Below are 24,842 nucleotides of genomic sequence, written 5' to 3'. Positions count from 1 at the left end.
CTCGTTACAAATTAACTCGGTTGGTGGACAGGCAAACTCGAGTTTGCATATACACACACACAAACAAAGTTTTCTGAAGCAAATGTATAAATTTTCTGTGCAGCGCCACTAACGCATGCCGGGGGCACAAAGCAAATGAAATGTATCAAATTTCTGTGAATTCAAGAAGTTTCCAGAATTCAAAAAGTTAAGAGATGGCGGTTAAAGCAAAGCGCAGCGAAGAATTATTATTAGATAGACCTATTTATTAAGTGGTGTGACACCAACCATCTTATTCTAAATGTGACCAAAACACAGGAAATGGTTTTGGATAGCTGTATTGTACTTTACTTTATTATTTATTTTACATTATTTACATTTCTATTTGGTATACTGTTGTTCTTGTTCTATTTATATATTTATTTATTTTCTCGAATGCACCAATTGGGAAAGCTTACTAAAAATGTTGTTGTACTTGACTCATGCAATGACAATAAAAGGCTTTCTATTCTATTCTATATTCTATCTATTCTATTTCTGGATCCGAGGCAAGTGACTGACCATGAGCCAGTGGTCATCAAAAATCAGAAAATCACCACCCGGGTATCCTCATACAAGAATTTAGGGGTTCAAATTGATAATCTTCTCTGCTGGAAGACACATATTGACAACCTGTGCAATAGACTGCAACAGAGGCTATACTTTTTGCGAAGATTAAGATTGTACGGCGTAAGCAGCCACATCATGATGATTTTCTACCGTGCCATTGTAGAGAGCATCCTTAGATATGGGATCTCCTCATGGTTTGGCAACCTAACCGTTAAGCTGAAAAGCAAACTGGCCGGCATGCACAAAACAGCAATGAAAATCGTAGGGAGGAAAGAATATGAGCCTATGCAGAGCATATATGAGCAGTTAGTTAGGAAAAAAGCAAAGAAAATTATTTCCAACTCCCAACACCCACTCTTCCCTGAATATGAAACCCTGCCATCAGGGAGAAGACTCTGTGTGCCGCAAAATCCAACCGCCTTAAATGATCATTTGTCCCAGCCTCCATTAAGCTGATGAACAATGTGCAATAGTATGATGTGCAATAAATAGGTTAGCACTTTAGCACATAGTACTTTAGCACATAGCACTTTAGCACATAGCACTTTAGAACTAAGCACTCTAGCACATAGCACTTTATCCATAAGTTCTAGTGCAATAAACACTTGCACTTGATCCCCATACTGTCGATTTCTATGCAATACAGCAAGGTGCAGTTTAAGTCTATCAAGCCCAATGTTCTCGATGTTAAAATGTTGGTTTGTCTGATTGTGTTTGTGGTTGTGTTTTTGTTCTGTTGTACTCTTGTGTATGTTAAGAAAGCAATGATGCACTGTGCCCAAGACAAAATTCCACACGGGGACAATAAAGTTGAACCTCGACCTTGACCTTGAATTGAAATACTTTAAAGAAATAGGGGATCATAAGGTGAAATGTAAAATATGCCAAGCAAAATCGAGCTTCCAGAGTACTACAAATACTATGCGGCAACATATGCTCCTGAAACACAACGGTTAGTTCGGGAAAGCAGACCCGCAGCAAGTGTCGGCTATTTTCACCGCCGCAAGACACGTCTATAATCCCGGCCGTGTAGAGAAGGTCACAACGCTGAGTATTTCCATAGTCCATTTGCTGCCGTTTTATTTGCAGCTTTAAATTATTTGCAATTGTTAGGCTACTTGTTATGTTTTTGTTTTTTTAAAACCGTTACAGGCCTTGGTTCGACATGATTTAAATTGTGAGACGCATATTTATTTTTGTAAGGAAGATGTGTTTTGAACGTCATAAATAATGATTACTCTGATAACTCTGACTGTTTTGATGGAGAATAAGCATTACATGTTTGGTTGGTAATATTGCCGTTCATCATTAGGCCTATTCCTGTTGCAGATGCGTTGCATTCTAAAAATAGATTTGAATTAACGAGTACTCGATTGATCGAGGAATTCCGTCGATCACTCGAGTTTGGAATTTACTACTCGTGCCTATCCCTAGTTTTTAGGCCTTTTTTAAAATAATCCACAGTCTGTGGTAGAGATGTCCCGATCTTATTTTTTAGCTCCCGATCCGATTCCGATATTTTCATGTTGCTCCCGATCCGATCCCGATATTTCCCGATAGTGTTTTTTCGATACCGATTTCCGATATCACTTTTTGTGTTGACAAACAACATTTAATTTCCTGTACATTAAGAAATAGACAGGCATCCAAGCTGCGCTCAATAGCTTTTATTTTCTCACGTTAACATAACATAACATAAGCATCACTTGTAAACATAACATGAAGTAAAGTTTTGGTTACTTAACTTATTTGAGGCTTCCATCCTTTTTTCGGGTAAGCTTATTATTTTTTACAATGTGGGTGGGTAATAAAAGTGTAATAGAGCTTCTTATTTCCTCCATCTTAATCTACTGCACTGACTTCTTCAGTTCAGTGCAGGTTTTGTTTAATGAAAACCAACATCTGCTCCATCTCGGCTGACAACCGGTTCCTTTTCTCAATTAAGGACATTCGCACTGCACTAAACCGTCTCTCACTGTCCACCGATGTACAAGGTGCACAAATAAACTTTGTGGCTGTATCAGCAAGTGCGGGTCGCTGTGTAGCATGTGCCCGCCAGTAGTGTAGAGGATTCTCTGACCTTGGGATGGTTTGTTCAGCCAGCATTGAGAAGAGCCGTGGAATAATCCATAATAATGTAAGGTTTAGAAGTTAAATATTTGAAAGTTGTAGAATAAATTAATATCATTTATATTGAGTTAATTTTTCTAGAAATGTACTTACAATGTTTAGTCAGTTAATCATTCACATATTTATGTCACACAATTATTACTTACATATTTACATGTTTACATATTTAACACAGTCAGGATACTCTGTTGAATCTGCCTCTCTGATTCCCTCATGTTTACCTCAGTCTTAATTCTAGCTTCTGATTGGTTAGTTCAGTCACGTGATGGGTCCGAACAAGGAAGTATTTGAAAATAGTTTCGCGTCAACGGCCCACCACTAATATATATATATATATATATATATATATATATATATATATATTAGGGGTGTAACGGTACACGTATATGAACCGAACCGTCACGGTACAGGCACTTCGGTGCGGTTACAGAGGTGTACCGCGGTCCGTAAATGTGGCGTACATAGCGTTAATATGGCGAATGTAAAGGCTTGTTTTGCGGTGCGGAACTTAAAACTTGAAGTCGGAGTTCCCCCCGGACCGTTTAGCCTTATTAGGCTCGGCTCGCACGTGCGCGAACTCCGCGTAGTAGCAGTAGCAGTAGCAGAGCGTGATCGCGACTGTGTGTGGATTGATTTCTACTAGCGAACTGAGAGCGAACTGCATGGCGAGCGACAACAGAAAACCGGAGCTTGAAGATGCCCCCCTGTCATTTAAATCACAAGTGTGGGAGAACTTTGGATTCCAGGTTAATTATCACAATGGGGAAAGACGAGTGGACAAGTCGAAAGCTGTGTGCATACATTGTTCAACAGCGATCGTCTATGCAAATGGAAACACATCGAACATGCACAAAATTTTCGCCCCCGGTACAATTTTAACGTGACAGCACCATCCAGGTGTTACTGTCACCGCTGCGAAATGAAAAAAAGTTGTTCAAACCGTTCAAACCCAGCTCCCTACACTATTTAATCAACCCCTACACCTGTCTGGGAATTCAGAACGGGCAAATGCCATCACCAGGTCTATTGGTGTTTTCATTGCCTCTGACCTACGAGAGGCAATGAAAACACCAATAGATAATAAAATACATAAGCTGTAATTTAAGTTAAGGCTGCAGTTGCACTTTTATTGAATGATTGATATTTATATTTATGAGAACTTCAGAGCTTTAGAGAGCTGCAGGAATATTTTCTTTAAACCCTTAAAGTTTACATACTCTTTGTTTACATACGAGCTTAAAGAGCCTAGACTGAGCATTAACACTGGATTTTTCATTAATTTTATGTTAGGGTTATTGGAGAATTGCAGCAGTATTTTTTTTATATTTGTTACACATTTTATTTGTATGTTTCATACTGACAGCTAAAACTGTTAATTCGTTACTAATTAAACTTATGTTCGTTCTGTCAAGCAATCAGTTTTTTCACCATAACTATGAACCGAACCGTCCTGGGCCCCGTTTCCCGATATCGATGGATCTTCGCTCGTAAGATGGTTCGAAAGAGGGAGCTTTCGAACCATCGATAATTTCTTTGGAGCGTTTCCCGAAACTCCTCTTAACGTGAACGCGCATTCGCTGCACTCAAGACGATCTTAGGATTGTACCTGTCCACTGATATGGTGCTGAAACGGGCTATGACGCAGGGGGAGACGCAGGAATGTCGGAGGAAAATGGGGTTAAAAAGGGTTAAAATATCTCCCCATCAAGGCCAACCGCAGAGTAGCCTACGAAAAGAATAGATTGCAATAATATGAATGCTAAAGATATTAAAACACAATTGATTAAGCCTAGGCCGACATATATAGCAGTCCTAATCCTGAGCGCACGATCGGGAGGTGGAAGTTGCGCTTTAGATGCCTTCACAAGTCCAGCGGAGGGCTCCAGTTTTCGCCGGCCAAGTCATGCGCTGTGATATGTGTGAAAGCTATGTTGCAAAACAATTGCAGCTAAGGCTGGGGTAGCTTTGGTTGAACCGGAGGACATTGAGGACGATGACGACGAGGAAGATCGGTGTGAGGACGGCCTCCCTCATAACTACGCGGCTGGTTTTCATGCACGTCGAAGAGTGATTGAGACTTTTTTTTAACCCCCTCCACCCTGCCACATGTCACTAAACATTCCCGTCAACGTAGCCAATCCCCACCATATCCCAGCCTTTTGCCTGCTCCTTTGCTAGTTTTTTATAAAAAAGTATATATTTTTTTTTTACATTATTTTATGCTACGTTTTATGAGTAGCCTGTCAGTCTGCACATTCCCCCCCACTTTCTCTCACACATTTTAAGTGCCCTGCCTGCTCAAACATTTCCTGGATATATATATATATATATATATATATATATATATATATATATGTGTAGTGAGTGTAACATAATTCACCTACAGTATTTTGTTGTGTTGTTCTTTCCACTGTGTTAGGCATGTCGTTTACTGTCTTGGTGGTTCAGGGATCGCTGTCCCTTTAAGGATTACGAGCGTCTCATGACGTCAGAGCCCGATGCGGGATTTGTTTACTTGCAGCACTTTTTGATTTCCTGGTTTCTCTAACTCAATAAACGAGTCACACAACTGTGTGCTCAACGTGCTAGTGTTGCTTTCGTCAACGAAAATTTTGACTAAATATCGTCGTCAACGACCCTTTATCACGCGAGGAAAACGAGACGAGACGCAACGTAAAGGCTGGTCATGTGACAATAACTATAATTAACTACATAATGCAACATTGTTGACGAATAAAAACGAGACTAAATGTGTTTTTCAAAATAATGCTCTGCGAAAATGTCTTCATTTTCGTTGACCAAAACTAGTCGAGATTTTTTTTTTATTTGATTTATTTCTGGGGCTGTATCAGGTTCAGTTACTTCCTGAATCCCCGCTCGTCGCGGCATTATTTAGATTCACAAGACGCAGCTGTGGTGGTAGCGTTAATGAAAACCTAAGGCCCTGTCCACACTAATCCGGGTAAATATAAAAATGTACAACTTGTAACTGAAGATACATAGTACATTGCACAGAGAAATCATCGTTTCCATTTCCCCTGCCATTTTTTTTTAGATGAGCGCAAGCTTGTGGCAGCGTTATGGAAGTGTCATGGCAACCGAACGCCATCGTATCTGAAAGCCTCCGTCTACCCTGACCACACTACAACGCAAACCCAGCGTTTTCATATTTTTCCACCTCAGCGATCGTTTTTGAAAAGTGTCGCTTTCAGTGTCGGAATTCGCCGTTCTAATGTGGACGGAACATGTTTGGTTGGTCAAATAAATACGTTGTAAATTCATATCAGAGTGTCTTCCATGTCTGGAATGGATGTATTTTTGAGTCTATAAGGTAACAATAATATAATAATACGATTATCTTGTTTGAATTGTGAAATGGGTTCGGCAAAAATAAAATGTTGGTTTTGTCAATACTACTAGGTAGCCTACTTATACAAGGCCTATATTGACTGAGTTAAATAGAATTGCATTACAAAAAAGTGACTGATACAATCTGCTTTGACTAAAACTAGACTAAAATAGTCATGGATATTTCTGACTAAAATAAGACTAAAATGCTCAGACTTTTAGTCGACTGAAACTTGACTAGACTGAAAAGAGTATGAACGTGACTAAAACTAATAAAAACTAAAATGACTAGACTAAAACTAAAATTAAAACAGGCCGCCAAAAACAACATTACAACGTGCGAAATTGTATCTCATTCAACGCAATTTCCACATATATATATATATCTATATATAGATATATAGATAAATATGTATCGGCCATGAAATTGAATGAGATCGGCCGATCCCGATTTACCTTAAAAACCCAGTATCGGGCCCGATCCGATCCGGGGATCTGGATCGGGACATCCCTAGTCTGTGGGGCTCTTTGATGGTCAGGGAGAGCATTCCACAGACTGGGTGCAGCTGAGCAGAAGGCGTGGTCGCCCATAATTCGGAGCCTTGTCCTCGGAAGCTGGAGGAGGTTGGCCTGTCCAGAGCGGAGATGGCGTGAGGAGGAATGGGGGATGATGAGTTCTTTGAGGTATAGGGGGGCAGTGCCATGGAGGCACTGGTGGGACAGAAGGGAAATCTTGAATTGGAAGCCAGTGGAGGGGTTTGAGGATGGGTGTGATGTGGTGGTACTTCCGCACCCCCATCAGGATCCTGGCAGCACAATTCTGGATGTACTGCAGACGCTGGATGTTCTTTCTGGGGATCCTGATGAAGAGTGCGTTGCAGTAGTCCAGCCTGGAGGAGACAAAGGCGTGGACAAGTTTTTCGGAATCGGGGAGAGTGAGTATGGGGCGGAGTTTTGCAATGTTCCTGAGGTGGATGAAGGAGGTTTTGCAGAGATATTGAATGTGGGCCTCAAAGGTCAGGTGAGGATCCACTTTGACACCAAGGTTAGTGACTAAGGATGAGAGGTGGATGTCATGGCCGGAGAAGTTGATGTTGACGATACTGGATGACCGGGTCTGGTGTGGAGTGCCAACAAGAATGGCTTCCGTTTTTGAGCCATTGAGCTGCAGGAAGTTAGCCGCCATCCACACCTTTATCTCCTCCAGGCAGGTGGAAAGTGTGGATAGAGCTGCAGAGGGGGTTGGGTTTGTTTTGATGTAGAGTTGGGCGTCATCAGCGTAGCAGTGGAAAGGTATTCCATGCCGGCTGATGCCACGACCAAGGGGGAGCATGTATAGCGTGAAGAGGGTGGGGCCAAGGACTGAACCTTGAGGGACACCACAGGTGACAGAGTGCGAGTACGATTTAGCATCACCCAGGGATACATACTCTGTTTTGTCCGTGAGATATGATGTGAACCAGGCCAGGGTAGTGTCAGAGAGTCCGATGGAGGAGTGAAGGTGGTGTAGAAGGATGTGGTGGTCGACGGTGTCAAAAGCTGCGGTGAGGTCGAGAAGGATGAGAATTGATGGAGAGCCAGCATCAGCAGACATCAGCAGGTCATTGGTGACCCTGACCAGGGCAGTTTCCGTACTGTGACCAGAGCGGAAACCAGACTGGAACTTCTCATATAGACTGTCTGTTATGAGGTGGTTGTGGAGTTGGGCAGAAACTACCTTTTCCAACACCTTTGATAGGAAAGGGAGGTTGGAGATGGGGCGGTAGTTGGCAGGTGCTTCGGGGTCAAGGCTGGGCTTCTTGAGTAGTGGCTTGATGATAGTTTTCAGAGACGTGGGGACATGGTCGGACCGGAGGGACTGATTGATAATTTTGGTGATCATGGGACTAATTGCAGAGGAGTGACCTTTTATCAGGGTTGAGGGAAATGGGTCCAGGTCACAGGTGGAGGGCTTCATCTTCCTTAGGATGTCTTCAATCTCATGCTGAGTGATGTCGGTGAAACAGCAGAGGAGCCGAGTAGTCCCGGACTGAGGATTGGCGGATGTGACCGGAGATGAAGGAGGGGCAGAGGGGCTGGGGAGAAGAGAGGGCGGGGGCGGGTGAGAAGAGAGATCAGGGGGGCTGGAGAGAGGGGAGGGGGGGGGGGGGGGGGGGGGGGGGGGGCAGTGGGGCTAGAGAGAGGGGAGGGTGGAGGGGCGGGGGGGCGGGAGAGAAGGGAGCGGATGTTGTCAACTTTTGATTTTAAGAAGGAGATGAAGCTGTTGCACCGCTCTTGCGTGATGTCTGAGTGTAGGGGATCTGAGGTTTGAGGAGATGATTTATAGTTCAGAAAAGCTGCTTGGAGTTACCAGGGCTATTATTGATTATCTGGGAGTAGAACCGGGACCGTGTGTCACTGAGGGACTTGCTGTAGTCCTTCTGATGTTTCCGGTAGGCTAGTTTGTGAACAGCAAGTCCTGAGTCCATGAAACGCCGTTCAAGGACACGCCCCGTTCTCTTCAGTAGTCTTAGCTCACTGGTGTACCAGGGGGCTGAGCATGTGAAGGTGACGGTTCTGAGCTTGACTGGGGCATGGCGGTCCAGGAGGGTGCTGAGTGATGAATTGTAGAGATCCACAGATTCAGTGACTGAAGGGGGGTTGGCATCGGAGAGATGGAGGAGGTCAGTAGTCATGGTGACTGGGTTGATATTTTTAAGGTTCCTGAAACAGATTTGTCTGTTAGGCTTATTGAGGGGGGACAGGGTGGGTAGCTCCATTGAGATGGCCTTATGGTCGGACACTCCCAGATCGTGCAGCGAAAGATTGCTGATGGAGGTGGACTTGGTGATCAACAAATCAAGAGTGTGGCCTCTGGAGTGTGTTGGGACATTGACGTGTTGGGTGAGGTTGAGACTGTCAAGAAGATTAAGGAATTCAGAGGAATTCAGAATTCAGAACACAGTTAAGTTAAGTTAGTTAAGTTAAGTTAATTTAAGTCCTTTATTCATCCCTTTTTAGGGGGAAATTTTTTCTCTGCTTTTGACCCATCCGGGTAGCCGGTGAACACATACACACACAGAGGTCCACACACATGGGGGCACACACATGGGGGCAAACCAGCACTAGCGGAGCAGTGGGCTGCCGCGGTGCAGCGCCCGGGGAGCAGGTGGGGGTTTCAGATGCAGAGTAGGAAGGGAGGTTGTTGGGAGTATGATGATATTCCCTGGGGTTGTGTAGAGTGTGGTGAGGAGGTGATGTATCTCGGGGATGAAAGCTGGGTTTGGTTTAGGTGGCCAGTAAATCAGGAGAATTGTAGTGGAAAGTGGCGGTTTGCATTTAAATGCAAGACATTCAAATGAGGAGTCAGGAACAGGACAGGCAGGAACAGGGGGGATAACTCAAAGTCTCCCCGGTGAACAACGGCAAGGCCACCACCGCGGCCAGTGGTGCGGGCTTTGCTGAGGTAGGTGTAGCCAGCTTCATTAAGGGTGCACTCACACTAGGCCATCTGGCCGTGGCCGTTGGCCGTTTTCCCACCTAACCGTGCTCAAATGGCCCCATTGTTCTCTGGCCTGCACTCACACTAGGCCATCTGGCCGTGGCCGTTGGCGGTCGCAACTGTGGCCTGGCCACGGTAGGCTCTTGTACATACGTCATCACGTCGTAAGTGACACGTCATCACCAAGCGTCCGCTGCATGGACCATAATAAAGTCTGCCGCCAGTCAGAGTTCTAACAACAATGGACAACAACACAGAAAACACAGTTCGCACTTTGCTGAGTCTGTTGCTTATTTGGATATACGTTTACCGTTTAATGGGAAAGAAGGCTCGTCGCCTTTATTATGTCCGTGGTCGTCGCATGGACTATACATCATCCAGCTCAGGTTGCGTAGCCGTGCGTGTGCGCGTGTCGGCTCATTAGCATCTGTACCGTAGCGGCCCGTACCGAAGCAGCACACCTCTCCCAAGTGGCCAAATTGGCCTGGCCTGGCCAGACTGGTCACACTCACACTGGCAGATTTGAGCACGGTTAGGTGTGAAAACGGCCACGGCCACGGCCAGATGGCCTAGTGTGAGTGCACCCTAAGACTAGAGAAGACCTCTGGTTGTTGCCAGGTCTCAACCAGGCACATGAAGTGTATCTCCTCATTGATGATGTGGTCATGAATAAAATATGCCTTATTGAGGGATTGTGCATTTAAAAGTTCAATTTTAACAGGGGGTGCTAGGGTGGTGGTAGCGGAGTGTCTCTGTAGGGGCCGGAGTAGGCTGTAATCCACTCCACGTTTTCTATCCTGCTTAGAATGAAATTGCCTCTTGGTGGCAGTGCTCTGAACGTACCACGTACCAGTTGTGCGACGGGCGTCCAGATGGAGGGAATGCACTGCTCAGGCTGCTGGTGGTAAACAAAGTTTCTGCGTGTACTACTAATCCGGCGGGACCCTCGGTGGATGTATTTCCCGCGGGGCTGGAAGGTGATGTCCGGGTGAAGGTGGAGAGCCTCAGGCGCAGGTCCGGGCAGGTGACAGCGCAGCCGGAGACGTAACAACTCCGTTGCCGAGTAACGAAGCGGCAGAGATGCATCCATGGTGGCTATCCGGCCACAGAATGCGGAGAGGAGCCACAGGAATCCCAACAGGCGAGCCCCTCGATCAGGCCACGGCGATGGATCCCGCAGCAGAAGTCCAAGTGTATCAAACAGGCATGCAAACTGGCTCGGGGTGAAAAAGGTGAGAATGATGCGTGAGCTGAGAAAAACACAGACCCACTATAGGGTTCCAGGTTTATACTCCGGGGAGTTTTCTTTTACATTTTTTATTGTATTAGGGTTATTCACAAGCTAAAAAAAAATTACAGGACTGCGCACAATTACGAACAAAGCATTAATTTATAATGTGCAAGGGCAGCCCCAATAGGTACATAACTTATTACAAAATTAAGGAAGAATATTGAGAAGAATAAAAAGAGGTGGGAGGACAGGGCAATAGGAGTATGCCATTATTTATTTTCTTCTTGGCCTGGACCAGTGTCTCCCGCTTTCGCTGTTTTGCAGCATGCAAAACAGCGACTTCTCTCACCTATATCGACTAGTATGTATCAACACAACTGGTGACCCCGCTAAAAAATTATCTTTCAGCGCGTTTCCACCTGAGGGTGCGTTCGGTTCGCAAAGTTGCGGCACGGTTCGCGTTTCCACTGCCAAAAGTGGGCGTGACATGGGGATAAAAACAAACCGCGAGGTATTATTCTCGACAATGGACGTGTCGCGTAAAACGTTAGCTTGGGCGAACAAGCAGGTGGAGCATGGACCTATTAAAGAAGACAATACTTTATTAAAGCATGCAATTGTGATGTAGAACAAAATAAAAAGAAAACAAAGTGCTTGCATGATATTGAAGCCTACAGCGATCGTTACTTAACTTGTGTGGTGGTGCCTTATCATTTGTTTACCCTTCACTCCCATTGGCTGAATCGATGAGAACGTTTTAGATAATATAAGGTCGCGGGGAGACGAAGCTCTGTTCGTTTGTATATTTTATTTACGTGACCATATTTTTGTTATGTTTGTTTTGGGAATCAGTTCTCGTCGTTCACCTTCGGGATGTTTACGTAGCTGCCGCGGCGATCGACATCCGGCCTACCATGAGAGTACTGTCGGCGGTGGAAACGAGGCATTTAAAGGCTCCGCTGGACTCACGCTTGGCCGTTTCAGATGGTAGGCGACTTTCCGCTGGCGCTGTCGGTTGGCCACGCGGCTTCAAGAGCGCGCGCATGCGTTCGACGAGCACGGAAGCGACAGTTCCACGGGAGTGCGCCCACTTGTCGTGCCGCCTGACAGAATGCTGCGCCTTCTCTCTGTCCGCTCGCCTCTCCATTGAGAATGTATTAGCAGGCGCTACAAGGACCCCCCCCCCCCCCCCCAAAATGTTTTCTCAACGGATCTCCACGAATCACACAAGTGGTCAATTTTGTCTTCAAAACGGCGAATTTCGCCGAAAGGTGACTAGTTTGCATGCCTGATCAAAAATGTATCCAGACGAGGGCAGACTCGGCGAGACTCGGCGAGCAACGGCGACCACAACACGCCAGCGTCCACCAACTGCACGGCTCAACGCACAAAAACACGCAAAAACGAAAACTGCCGCACCGACAACAGGGAAAAGCCACCACATACAACTAGAAAACCTAGCCAATCCACTACAGACAAAAAAAAATCAACAAAATGTTCAAAGTATTCACGAAAAACAATAAAAATACTGAATAAAAACAAGCCAGAAAGAGCGGCGTTAGACTCGCCAGCGTCCCCATTACTAGGCCAATGTGCACAACTGTCTGCTAGGAGGCATCATAATCCCAGAGAAGCCCCCAGAGTGGAGTTGATCTTCAGGGCCTCATAATACAGTAACTCCTAGTGAAATTTAAAAAAATTGTTAGAGAAAGGTGTGCGGTGTGGGTCTTCTGGGGCAACTTAAGAAATTTTGGTTTGACAAATATCTCCAAGGTGCTAGAAGATTCTATGGCTAATAACTCACTTGAGCTCATTGTACTTTCAGATTACGCTTAAACACAGGTTGTCTTTGTGAATGTCAACATTGTACTTCAGATATTTAGGTTAAGCCATTAAGTTTGCGTAAATCCTGTTTGTGGTGTTGTTGGAATTCTTAAAGGAGACATATTATGGTGTTTTCTAGGGCTGCAACAACGAATCGATAAAAATCTATTATTAAAAGCGATGGCAACGAATTTGGTCATCGATTCGTAGAGTCGCACGATTAATTCGTCACTCGTAGGCGCGGCACTGTTTACAGCCAGCCGCCGACAGGTTGGTTCATGGTTCATGCACGCCCACAGCGAGCTTTAGTGTGAGCGACCACAGCTTGTATTTTGGTCATATCTTAACACTGGACCACAGACTATGGGCCTATATAAAAGTGTTGTACCTTCACTGTCTTCGGGTTAAAAAACCTCCTTCAACTCAGTATCCGTCTAGTCCAACGGAAAACTCTGTAAGCTGCTGCTGCTGCTGCAGACGGTGTGCAGACGGGCTCGGAGTCAGCAATGTGTGCATCAACAGTCATTCAAAGCAGCAGAAGTAATCACACAACCGGACGGTGTAGAAAGTCCCGTCAGTTAAAAATAGTAATCCAGTTTTTAAATCAATGTTAAAATCGGCAGGATATAGTGCTAGTTAGCTTAAAAGAAAGTTGCAAACAGTGTCAAATATCCATGCAGCGGACGCTTGGTGATGACGTGTTACGTAGTGATGACGTATTTACAAGAACCTACCGTGGCCAGGCCACAGTTACGACGGCCAACGGCCACGGTCAGATGGCCTAGTGTGAGTTCAGGCCAGAGAACAATAGGGCCAGTTGAGCACGGTTAGGTGTGAAAACGGCCAACGGCCACGGCCAGATGGCCCAGTGTGAGTGCACCCTGAAGCTTAAATGCAAATAAAGGGGGAGAGAATTTTGGCTTTGACTCTCGGAAGTTGTTGTGGAAATATCAATCATAACTATAAATATACAATCACATACAAATTATATTAACCTTGTTTATATAATTATTACATTAGAAAGAACTGTATTCATTCTCCCTGTATCTTAAAACACATCCCTTCCTCCACTGGAGCCAGCCAGTCTGGTATTGAGATCAGGCCAATCAACTGACTTCTTTGTTGTGTAAACTGTTTACAGCCATGTCTTACAAACCTGCAGACATGTCCAATATCCACCCATTGTATTACAAATTTACTTGGCCTAAGGTCACTCCCACTCCCTACCCACAATGAAAACGTTTGGCTATAAGAATCTTGTTCACCTATTGTCTCGTCGAATGTGTTCTTGATAACCTTTGTTGCCAGTACTTTTCCCATGATCATGCCTTAAGATTAAATCAAATATTTCGCTGTCCGACGTGTCTGTGAGAGAACTTTCTCTTTATCAAATGGCGTTGTCGGCAGGATCCCAATATGAGATCATCAGACTGGTAAGTTATGTTTTTTTAAATGACTATCTTGCCATTCTGACCCTCTGACGGGATCCGGAATTTGGAAAATAGATAAACGCATGCGAGTAGGATCTGACCCGGACCTTTGGAGGCGATTAGCACTATAACAACTATTCAGCTAAAGAGGGGATAAGTGGAAATAGTTGCCTGCCTCTGGTATGATGAATGTAAACTAGTGGTTTATTTTATATAAGGGTTAAGATAACGCCCTCGGGAAGATCGATCTAAAAGCATGAGGTTTCATTTAAATTCTTATTTAGGCGGAGGCTCTGTCTGATATTTTTTGCTAAAATATCCAAGAATTAGGAATCCCTACGAATTGCTAGTCCGTACTAAGTAGGCATCAAGGATTGGCCGGTAGTAGACTGTTTGTTCCTACGAATGGAAAGCTTGTGCTTTGTGAATCATTAGCAAGATTTCGCACTGCAGACTAACTCTTGTTATGTGACGAATGCAGGAATGTTGGCGGAGGACGTTTTGATTACTCTCAGTAAGGGTAATAACCCTCCAAAGAACTACGTACATTACAAGAGTTACGTTGGTGTGAAAAACTGTGCATCCCAAGTAAAGCCCATTCAGTAAGTCCAGTAATAAAACAGTTTGGGACCCCACATACGGCCAACCAGTCTTGGACCTCAGATGAATGGGTAGTGTATGTCCCTCGGAAGTTATGCAATTCTGACCCGGACCTTTGAACACCGTTTTGCACTGACAGACCTTTCACTGGTATGATGAATAGACAGAGATCTATTTCAAATAGGGCTGATGATTGCACCCACGGGAAGACCAAGTAGGATGAATTGAGCGGCCTCATGTTGTTTGAACCTGAATGAATGTACACAAAATAGAGGAGCCTCCCAACCTAAAGACACCAACGACGGCGGAGAATTTGATTTAACCACTGTTCAACTTTTCTTGTCATGTTACTAAACGTATCTTTTTTCAGAAAAGTGGACGAGTGGTAAAACTAAATATAATAGAGAAATAACGTCCGGCCTTTACGGACGCAAACAGTGCCAGCGGGTAAGTATGGCACTGAAACAACTGAGGGAATAGGCCCCCCTCAGTTGTGAAAAGAAAAAAAATACAAGAAGTGTGCATTTCGCCGGCACAACGCGACAAGAAATGTGCGTTTCGCCGGCACAACGCGAAGCATGTGTTCAAAACGCTACCCTGAACCTGTGGATACAAAGGATTTGACTGTGGTAGGAGTAGCGAGAAGTCAGTGTAGCGTTTTCGCGGCTAAATTTTGTAGAAGATATACAATTTCCTCGTTTATGGCGCCCCCTAATGGCGAAATTTTCCGAAATTTTTATCGTACGACGTTAAGGTTAGCACCAACATGTGTGTACAATTTGGACTCGTTCTGATGTCTAATTTTGGATTTCTTTGGATTTCTGATTTTCCACGTCTAATTTAGCTCATAAACCAATATTGAAAACGCTACCGTTTCGTCGTCGAAGGTCGGATCAAAAAACTGTCTCACGATTCCTTTGCGTGTGCGTCTGAAGATGTCGTGTGCAAAGTTTGGTGTCGACTGGTCAAGAAATGTGGGAGGAGTAGGGAAGAAACAGTTTTGCGGTTTTCGCGATTTTGCGAAAAAAAATTGAGGACGCAAATGGGCGTGGCCTATGCCAAAAGATGCAGCAGACTCCAGTGAATCTGTATGTACAAGGTTTTGAATGTGGGAGGTTCGGTGTGGGAGTTATAGCCCCAAACGCGTCTTTCCTTGGAATAGCGCCACCTAGTGACCGGCGTGTCTGGATTTGGTTATCTGAGTAGCGGTGCCGTACCTGGATCTAGTCATGCAATTGGCGCGTGTGCAACATTTACGGTTTGGGCTGTAGTCCCAAAAGTACGGGGGGAAGAATAACTAGAACTGCAAGCAGTTATGCAGGGGTCCAAGAAGTGTGCATTTCGCCGGCACAACGCGACAAGAAATGTGCATTTCGCCGGCACAACGCGAAGCAAGTATTGAAAACGCTACCGTGAACAACATGTGGATATAAAGGTTTTGACTGTGGGAGCTTCGGTGTGGGAGTTATAGCCTAAAACGCGTTTTCAGAACATTGGCCAAATAGGAGTCGTTTTTTGGCGCCGCCCTGTGGCGAAATTTTCCAAAGACAATTTTCCTTTGCCAAATAACTCCCGCCCACATTAATAATTCTTGGCCATATTCTCTATATAGACTCGGGTTTGCCCCTTGATGGTTTCGCTTGAGTTTGAAGAACATTCCTTTGGCCAATTAGAAGATATACAATTTTGTCGTTTATAGCGCCCCCTTAGGGCGTAATTTTCCGAATTTTTATTCGAACGTTGTTAAGGGTGGCGCTAACATGTGTGTTAAATTTGGACTCGATCCGATGTGTAATTTTTGATTTTTTTTGATTTTTGATTTTCCACGTCTAATTTAGCTCATAAACCAATATTCAAAACGCTACCGTTTCGTCGTCGAAGGTCGGATCAAAAAAGTGTTTCATGCATTCTTTGCGTGTGTGTCTGAAGATGTCGTGTGCAAAGTTTGGTGTCGATTGGTCAAGAAATGTGGGAGGAGTAGGGAAAAAACAGTTTTGCGGTTTTCGCGATTTTGCGAAAAAAAATTCTAGACGCAAATGGGCGTGGCCTATGCCAAAAGATGCAGCAGACTCCAGTGAATATGTGCGTACAAGTTTTTGACTGTGGGAGGTTCGGTGTGGGAGTTATAGCCCCAAACGCGTCTTTCCTTGGTATAGCGCCACCTAGTGGCCGGCGTGTCTGGATTTTGTCGTCTGCATAGTCCGAAGAGATCTGGATCTATTCATGTAATTGGCGTGTGTGCACCATTTACGGTTTGGGCTGTGGTACCACTTTTAGGGGGGTAAGTATAATAACTAGAACTGCAAGCAGTTATGCAGGGGTCCAAGAACTGTGCATTTCGCCGGCACAACGCGACAAGAAATGTGCGTTTCGCCGGCAGAAAGCGAAGCATGTGTTCAAAACGCTACCCTGAACCTGTGGATACAAAGGATTTGACTGTGGTAGGAGTAGCGAGAAGTCAGTGTAGCGTTTTCGCGGCGAAATTTTGTAGAAGATATACAATTTCCTCGTTTATTGCGCCCCCTAATGGCGAAATTTTCCGAAATTTTTTCGAACGACATTAAGGTTAGCACCAACATGTGTGTAAAATGTGGACTCGATCCGATGTCTAATTTTGGATTTCTTTGGATTTTTGATATTCCACGTCTAATTTAGCTAATAAACCAATATTCAAAACGCTACCGTTTCGTTATCGAAAGACGGATCCAAAAAGTGTTTCATGCATTCTTTGCGTGTTTGTCTGAAGATGTCGTGTGCAAAGTGTGGTGTCGATTGGTCAAGAAATGTGGGAGGAGTAGGGAAAAAACAGTTTTGCGGTTTTCGCGATTTTGCGAAAAACAATTCCAGACGCAAATGGGCGTGGCCTATGCCAAAAGATGCAGCAGACTCCAGTGAATATGTGTGTACAAGGTTTTGAATGTGGGAGGTTCGGTGTGGGGGTTATAGCCCCAAACGCGTCTTTCCTTGGTATAGCGCCACCTAGTGGCCGGCGTGTCTGGATTTTGTTATCTGAGTAGCGGTGCCGGACCTGGATCAAGTCATGCAATTGGCGTGTCGGCACCATTTACGGTTTGGGCTGTGGTAGCACATTTAGCGCAGGAATAATAATAAGAAAAATCCTTACAAAAACAATAGGGATCCAACCTGTTGGCTTGGACCCCTAACTAGAACTGCAAGCAGTTATGCAGGGGTCCAAGAAGTGTGCATTTCGCCGGCACAACGCGACAAGAAATGTGTGTTTCGCCGGCACAACACGAAGCAAGTATTCAAAACGCTACCGTGAACATGTGGATATAAAGGTTTTGACTGTGGGAGCCTCGGTGTGGGAGTTATAGCCTAAAACGCGTTTTCAGAACATTGGCCAAATAGGAGATAGACAATGTCGTCATTTTTTGGCGCCGCCCTGTGGCGACATTTTCCATAGACAATTTTCCTTTGCCAAATAACTCCCGCCCACATTAATAATTCTTGGCCATATTTTCTATATAGACTCGGGTTTGCCCCTTGATGGTTTCCATTGAGTTTGAAGAACATTCCTTTGGCCAATTAGAAGATATACAATTTCCTCGTTTATTGCGCCCCCTAATGGCGAAATTTTCCGATTTTTTTATCGAACGTCAATAAGGTTAGCACCAACATGTGTGTAGAATTTGGACTCGATCCGATGTCTAATTTTGGATTTTTTTGGATTTTTAATTTTCCATGTCTAATTTAGCTAATAAACAAATATTCAAAACGCTTCCGTTTCGTCGTCGAAAGTCGGATCAAAAAACTGTCTTAGGGTTTCTTTGCGTGTGCGTCTAGAGATGCCGTGTGCAAAGTTTGGTGTTGATTGGACGAGAAATGTGGGAGGAGTAGCGAAAAAACAGTTTTGCGGTTTTCGCGATTTTGCGAAAAAAAATTGTGGACGCAAATGGGCGTGGCCTATGCCAAAAGATGCAGCAGACTCCAGTGAATCTGTGTGTACAAGGATTTGAATGTGGGAGTTTCGGTGTGGGAGTTATAGCCCCAAACGCGTATTCCTTGGTATAGCGCCACCTAGGGGCCGGCGGGTCTGGATTTGGTCGTCTGCATTGTCCGAAGAGATCTGGATCTAGTCATGCAATTGGCGTGTCGGCACCATTTACGGTTTGGGCTGTGGTACCACTTCTAGTGAGGTAAGTATAACAATAATAATCCTTACAAAAACAATAGGGATCCAACCTGTTGGCTTGGACCCCTAACTAGAACTGCAAGCAGTTATGCAGGGGTCCAAGAAGTGTGCATTTCGCCGGAACAACGCGACAAGAAATGTGCGTTTCGCCGGCACAACGCGAAGCATGTGTTCAAAACGCTACCCTGAACCTGTGGATACAAAGGATTTGACTGTGGTAGGAGTAGCGAGAAGTCAGTGTAGCGTTTTCGCGGCTAAATTTTGTAGAAGATATACAATTTCCTCGTTTATGGCGCCCCCTAATGGCAAAATTTTCCGAAATTTTTATAGTACGACATTAAGGTTAGCACCAACATGTGTGTAAAACTTGGAGTCGATCCGATGTGTAATTTTTTGATTTTTTGGGATTTTGGTTTTTCCACGTCTAATTTAGCTAATAAACCAAAATTCAAAACGCTACCGTTTCGTCGTCAAAGGTCGCATCAATTCGAAATTTTTATAGTACGACATTAAGGTTAGCACCAACATGTGTGTAAAACTTGGAGTCGGTCCGATGTGTAATTTTTTGATTTTTTGGGATTTTGGTTTTTCCACGTCTAATTTAGCTAATAAACCAAAATTCAAAACGCTACCGTTTCGTCGTCAAAGGTCGCATCAAAAAAGTGTCTCATGCATTCTTTGCGTGTGCGTCTGAAGATGTCGTGTGCAAAGTTTGGTGTCGATTGGTAAAGAAATGTGGGAGGAGTAGGGAAAAAACTGTTTTGCGGTTTTCGCGATTTTGCGAAAAATATTTCTAGACGCAAATGGGCGTGGCCTAGGCCAAAAGATGCAGCAGACTCCAGTGCATCTGTGTGTACAAGTTTTTGGACTCTTGGAGGTTCGGTGTGGGAGTTATAGCCCAAAACGCGTATTCCTTGGTATAGCGCCACCTAGTGGCCGGCATGTCTGGATTTTGTCGTCTGCGTAGTGTTCACGGACCTGGATCTAGTGATGCAATTGGCGCGTGTGCACCATTTACGGTCTGGGCTGTGGTACCACTTCTAGCTGGGAATAATAATAAGAAAAATCCTTACAAAAACAATAGGGATCCAACCTGTTGGCTTGGACCCCTAACTAGAACTGCAAGCAGTTATGCAGGGGTCCAAGAAGTGTGCATTTCGCCGGCACAATGCGACAAGAAATGTGCGTTTCGCCGGCACAGCGCGAAGCATATGTTAAAAACGCTACCCTGAACCTGTGGATACAAAGGATTTGACTGTGGTAGGAGAAGCGAGAAGTCAGTGTAGCGTTTTCGCGGCGAAATTTTGTAGAAGATATACAATTTCCTCGTTTATTGCGCCCCCTAATGGCGAAATTTTCCGAAATTTTTATCGAACGACATTAAGGTTAGCACCAACATGTGTGTAAAATGTGAACTCGATCCGATTTCTAATTTTGGATTTCTTTGGATTTTTGATATTCCACGTCTAATTTAGCTAATAAACCAATATTCAAAACGCTACCGTTTCGTTATCGAAGGACGGATCAAAAAAGTGTTTCATGCATTCTTTGCGTGTGCGTCTGAAGATGTCGTGTGCAAAGTTTGGTGTCGATTGGTCAAAAAATGTGGGAGGAGTAGGGAAAAAACAGTTTTGCGGTTTTCGCGATTTTGCGAAAAATATTCCTAGACGCAAATGGGCGTGGCCTATGCCAAAAGATGCGGCAGACTCCAGTGAATCTGTGTGTCTAACTCTTCTGACTGTGGGAGGTTCGGTGTGGGAGTTATAGCCCCAAACAAGTTTTCTTTGGTATAGCGCCACCTAGTGGCCGGCATGTCTGGATTTTGTCGTCTGCCGTCACCTCACGGACCTGGATCTAGTCATGTAATTGGCTTGTGTGCACCATTTACGGTTTGGGCTGTAGTACCACTTCTAACGAAGGAAGTATAACTAGAACTGCAAGCAGTTATGCAGGGGTCCAAGAAGTGTGCATTTCGCCGGCACAACGCGAAGCAAGTATTCAAAACGCTACCGTGAACAACATGTGGATACAAAGGTTTTGACTGTGGGAGCTTCGGTGTGGGAGTTAAAGCCCAAAACGCGTTTTCAGAACATTCCATTGGCCAAATAGGAGATAGACAATGTCGTTGTTTTTTGGCGCCGCCCTGTGGCGAAATTTTTAATTTTCCAAAGACAATTTTCCTTTGCCAAATAACTCCCGCCCACATTAATAATTCTTGGCCATATTTTCTATATAGACTTGGGTTTGCCCCTTGATGGTTTCCCTTGAGTTTGAAGAACATTCCTTTGGCCAATTAGAAGATATACAATTTCCTCGTTTATTGCGCCCCCTAATGGCGAATTTTTCCGAATTTTTTGTCGAACGACATTAAGGTTAGCACCAACATGTGTGTAAAATTTGGACTCGATCCGATGTCTCATTTTGGATTTCTTTGGATCTTTGCTATTCCACGTCTAATTTAGCTAATAAACCAATATTCCAAATGCTACCGTTTCGTCGTCGAAGGTCGGATCAAAAAAGTGTTTCATGCATTCTTTGCGTGAGTGTCTGAAGATGTCGTGTGCAAAGTTTGGTGTCGATTGGTCAAGAAATGTGGGAGGAGTAGGGAATATACAGTTTTGCGGTTTTCGCGATTTTGCGAAAAAAAATTATGGACGCAAATGGGCGTGGCCTATGCCAAAAGATGCAGCAGACTCCAGTGAATATGTGCGTACAAGTTTTTGACTGTGGGAGGTTCGGTGTGGGAGTTATAGCCCCAAACGCGTATTCCTTGGTATAGCGCCACCTAGTGACCGGCGTGTCTGGATTTTGTCGTCTGCGTAGTCCGAAGAGATCGGGATCTAGTCATGTAATTGGCGTGTGTGCACCATTTACGGTTTGGGCTGTGGTACCACTTTTAGGGGGGTAAGTATAATAATAATAGGAAGAAAAATCCTTACAAAAACAATAGGGATCCAACCTGTTGGCTTGGACCCCTAACTAGAACTGCAAGCAGTTATGCAGGGGTCCAAGAAGTGTGCATTTCGCCGGCACAACGCGACAAGAAATGTGCGTTTCGCCGGCACAACGCGAAGCAAGTATTCAAAACGCTACCGTGAACAACATGTGGATATAAAGGTTTTGACTGTGGGAGCTTCGGTGTGGGAGTTATAACCTAAAACGCGTTTTCAGAACATTGGCCAAATAGGAGATAGACAATGTTGTGGTTTTTTGGCGCCGCCCTGCGGCGAAATTTTCCAAAGACAATTTTCCTTTGCCAAATAACTCCCGCCCACATTAATAATTCTTGGCCATATTTTCTATATAGACTCGGGTTTGCCCCTTGATGGTTTCCCTTGAGTTTGAAGAACATTCCTTCTGCCAATTAGAAGATATACAATTTCCTCGTTTATTGCGCCCCCTAATGGCGAATTTTTCCGAATTTTTTATCGGACGACTTTAAGGTTAGTACCAACATGTGTGTAAAATTTGGACTCGATCCGATGTCTCATTTTGGATTTCTTTGGATTTTTGCTATTCCACGTCTAATTTAGCTAATAAACCAATATTCAAAACGCTACCGTTTCGTCGTCGAAGGTCGGATCAAAAAAGTGTTTTCATGCATTCTTTGCGTGTGTGTCTGAAGATGTCGTGTGCAAAGTTTGGTGTCGATTGGTCAAGAAATGTGGGAGGAGTAGCGAAAAAACAGTTTTGGGGTTTTCGCGATTTAGCAAAAAATATTCCCAGACGCAAATGGGCGTGGCCTAGGCCAAAAGATGCAGCAGACTCCAGTGCATCTGTGTGTACAAGTTTTTGGACTCTGGGAGGTTCGGTGTGGGAGTTATAGCCGCAAACGCGTATTCCTTGGTATAGCGCCACCTAGTGGCCGGCGTGTCTGGATTTTGTCGTCTGAATAGTCTTCACGGACCTGGATCTAGTCATGCAATTGGCATTTCGGCACCATTTACGGTCAGGGCTGTGGTACCACTTTCTTGGTAGGAAGTATAAGAACTAGAACTGCAAGCAGTTATGCAGGGGTCCAAGAAGTGTGCATTTCGCCGGCACAACGCGACAAGAAATGTGCGTTTCGCCGGCACAACGCGAAGCATGTGTTCAAAACGCTACCCTGAACCTGTGGATACAAAGGATTTGACTGTGGTAGGAGTAGCGAGAAGTCAGTGTAGCGTATTCGCGGTGAAATTTTGTAGAAGATATACAATTTCCTTGTTTATTGCGCCCCCTAATGGCGAAATTTTCCGATTTTTTTATCGGACGACATAAATGTTAGCACCAACATGTGTGTAAAATTTGGACTCGATCCGATGTCTAATTTTGGATTTCTTTCGATTTTTGATATTCCACGTCTAATTTAGCTAATAAACCAATATTCAAAACGCTACCGTTTCGTCGTCAAAGGTCGCATCAAAAAAGTGTTCCGTGCATTCTTTGCGTGTGCGTCTGAAGATGTCGTGTGCAAAGTTTGGTGTCAATTGGTCAAGAAATGTGGGAGGAGTAGCGAAAAAACAGTTTTGCGGTTTTCGCGATTTAGCGAAAAATATTCCTAGACGAAAATGGGCGTGGCCTAGGCCAAAAGATGCAGCAGACTCCAGTGCATCTGTGTGTACAAGTTTTTGGACTCTGGGAGGTTCGGTGTGGGAGTTATAGCCGCAAACGCGTATTCCTTGGTATAGCGCCACCTAGTGGCCGGCGTGTCTGGATTTTGTTATCTGAGTAGCGGTGCCGATTCTGGATCTAGTCATGCAATTGGCGCGTGTGCACCATTTACGGTTTGGGCTGTGGTTCCACTTTCACCGCGGGAAGTATAATAAAAATCCTTACAAAAACAATAGGGATCCAACCTGTTGGCTTGGACCCCTAATAATAATAATCCTTACAAAAACAATAGGGATCCAACCTGTTGGCTTGGACCCCTAACTAGAACTGCAAGCAGTTATGCAGGGGTCCAAGAAGTGTGCATTTCGCCGGCACAACGCGACAAGAAATGTGCTTTTCGCCGGCACAACGCGAAGCAAGTGTTCAAAACGCTACCGTGAACAACATGTGGATATAAAGGTTTTGACTGTGGGAGCTTCGGTGTGGGAGTTACAGCCTAAAACGCGTTTTCAGAACATTCCATTGGCCAAATAGGTGATAGACAATGTCGTCGTTTTTTTGCACCCCCTTGTGGCGAAATTTTCCAAAGACAATTTTCCTTTGCCAAATAACTCCCGCCCACATTAATAATTCTTGGCCATATTTTCTAAATAGACTCGGGTTTGCCCCTTGATGGTTTCCCTTGAGTTTGAAGAACATTCCTTTGGCCAATTAGAAGATATACAATTTCCTCGTTTATTGCGCCCCCTAATGGCGAAATTTTCCGAAATTTTTATCGAACGACATTAACGTTAGCACCAACATGTGTGTAAAATGTGGACTCGATCCGATGTCTAATTTTGGATTTCTTTGGATTTTTGATATTCCACGTCTAATTTAGCTAATAAACCAATATTCAAAACGCTACAGTTTCGTCGTCGGAGGACGGATCAAAAAAGTGTTTCGTGCATTCTTCGCGTGTGCGTCTGACGATGTTGTGTGCAAAGTTTGGTGTTGATCGGGCGAGAAATGTGGGAGGAGTAGCGAAAAAACAGTTTTACGGTTTTCGCGATTTTGCGAAAAAAAATTCTAGACGCAAATGGGCGTGGCCTAGGCCAAAAGATGCAGCAGACTCCAGTGCATCTGTGTGTACAAGTTTTTGGACTCTGAGAGGTTCGGTGTGGGAGTTATAGCCCAAAACAAGTATTCCTTGGTATAGCGCCACCTAGTGGCCGGCATGTCTGGATTTTGTCGTCTGCGTAGTGTTCACGGACCTGGATCTAGTGATGCAATTGGCGCGTGTGCACCATTTACGGTTTGGGCTGTGGTACCACTTCTAGATGGGAAGTATAATAAAAATCCTTACAAAAACAATAGGGATCCAACCTGTTGGCTTGGACCCCTAATAATAAAAATCCTTACAAAAACAATAGGGATCCAACCTGTTGGCTTGGACCCCTAATAATAAAAATCCTTACAAAAACA

The 24,842-nt window shown here is 44.5% G+C and overlaps 1 protein-coding gene across 1 annotated transcript in view; it reads right to left on the bottom strand.

Annotated features, from left to right (window-relative positions):
• Positions 1–24,842, bottom strand: part of ddah1 (dimethylarginine dimethylaminohydrolase 1) — a 107,384-nt gene that overhangs the window by 44,671 nt on the left and 37,871 nt on the right. The gene's annotated exons all lie outside the window — the stretch shown is intronic.

This window comes from Gadus morhua, chromosome 12, assembly GCF_902167405.1.
Source record: "Gadus morhua chromosome 12, gadMor3.0, whole genome shotgun sequence".
In the NCBI taxonomy this organism is placed as follows: Eukaryota; Metazoa; Chordata; class Actinopteri; order Gadiformes; family Gadidae; genus Gadus; species Gadus morhua.
This window is presented reverse-complemented; position numbering and strand designations above follow the sequence as displayed.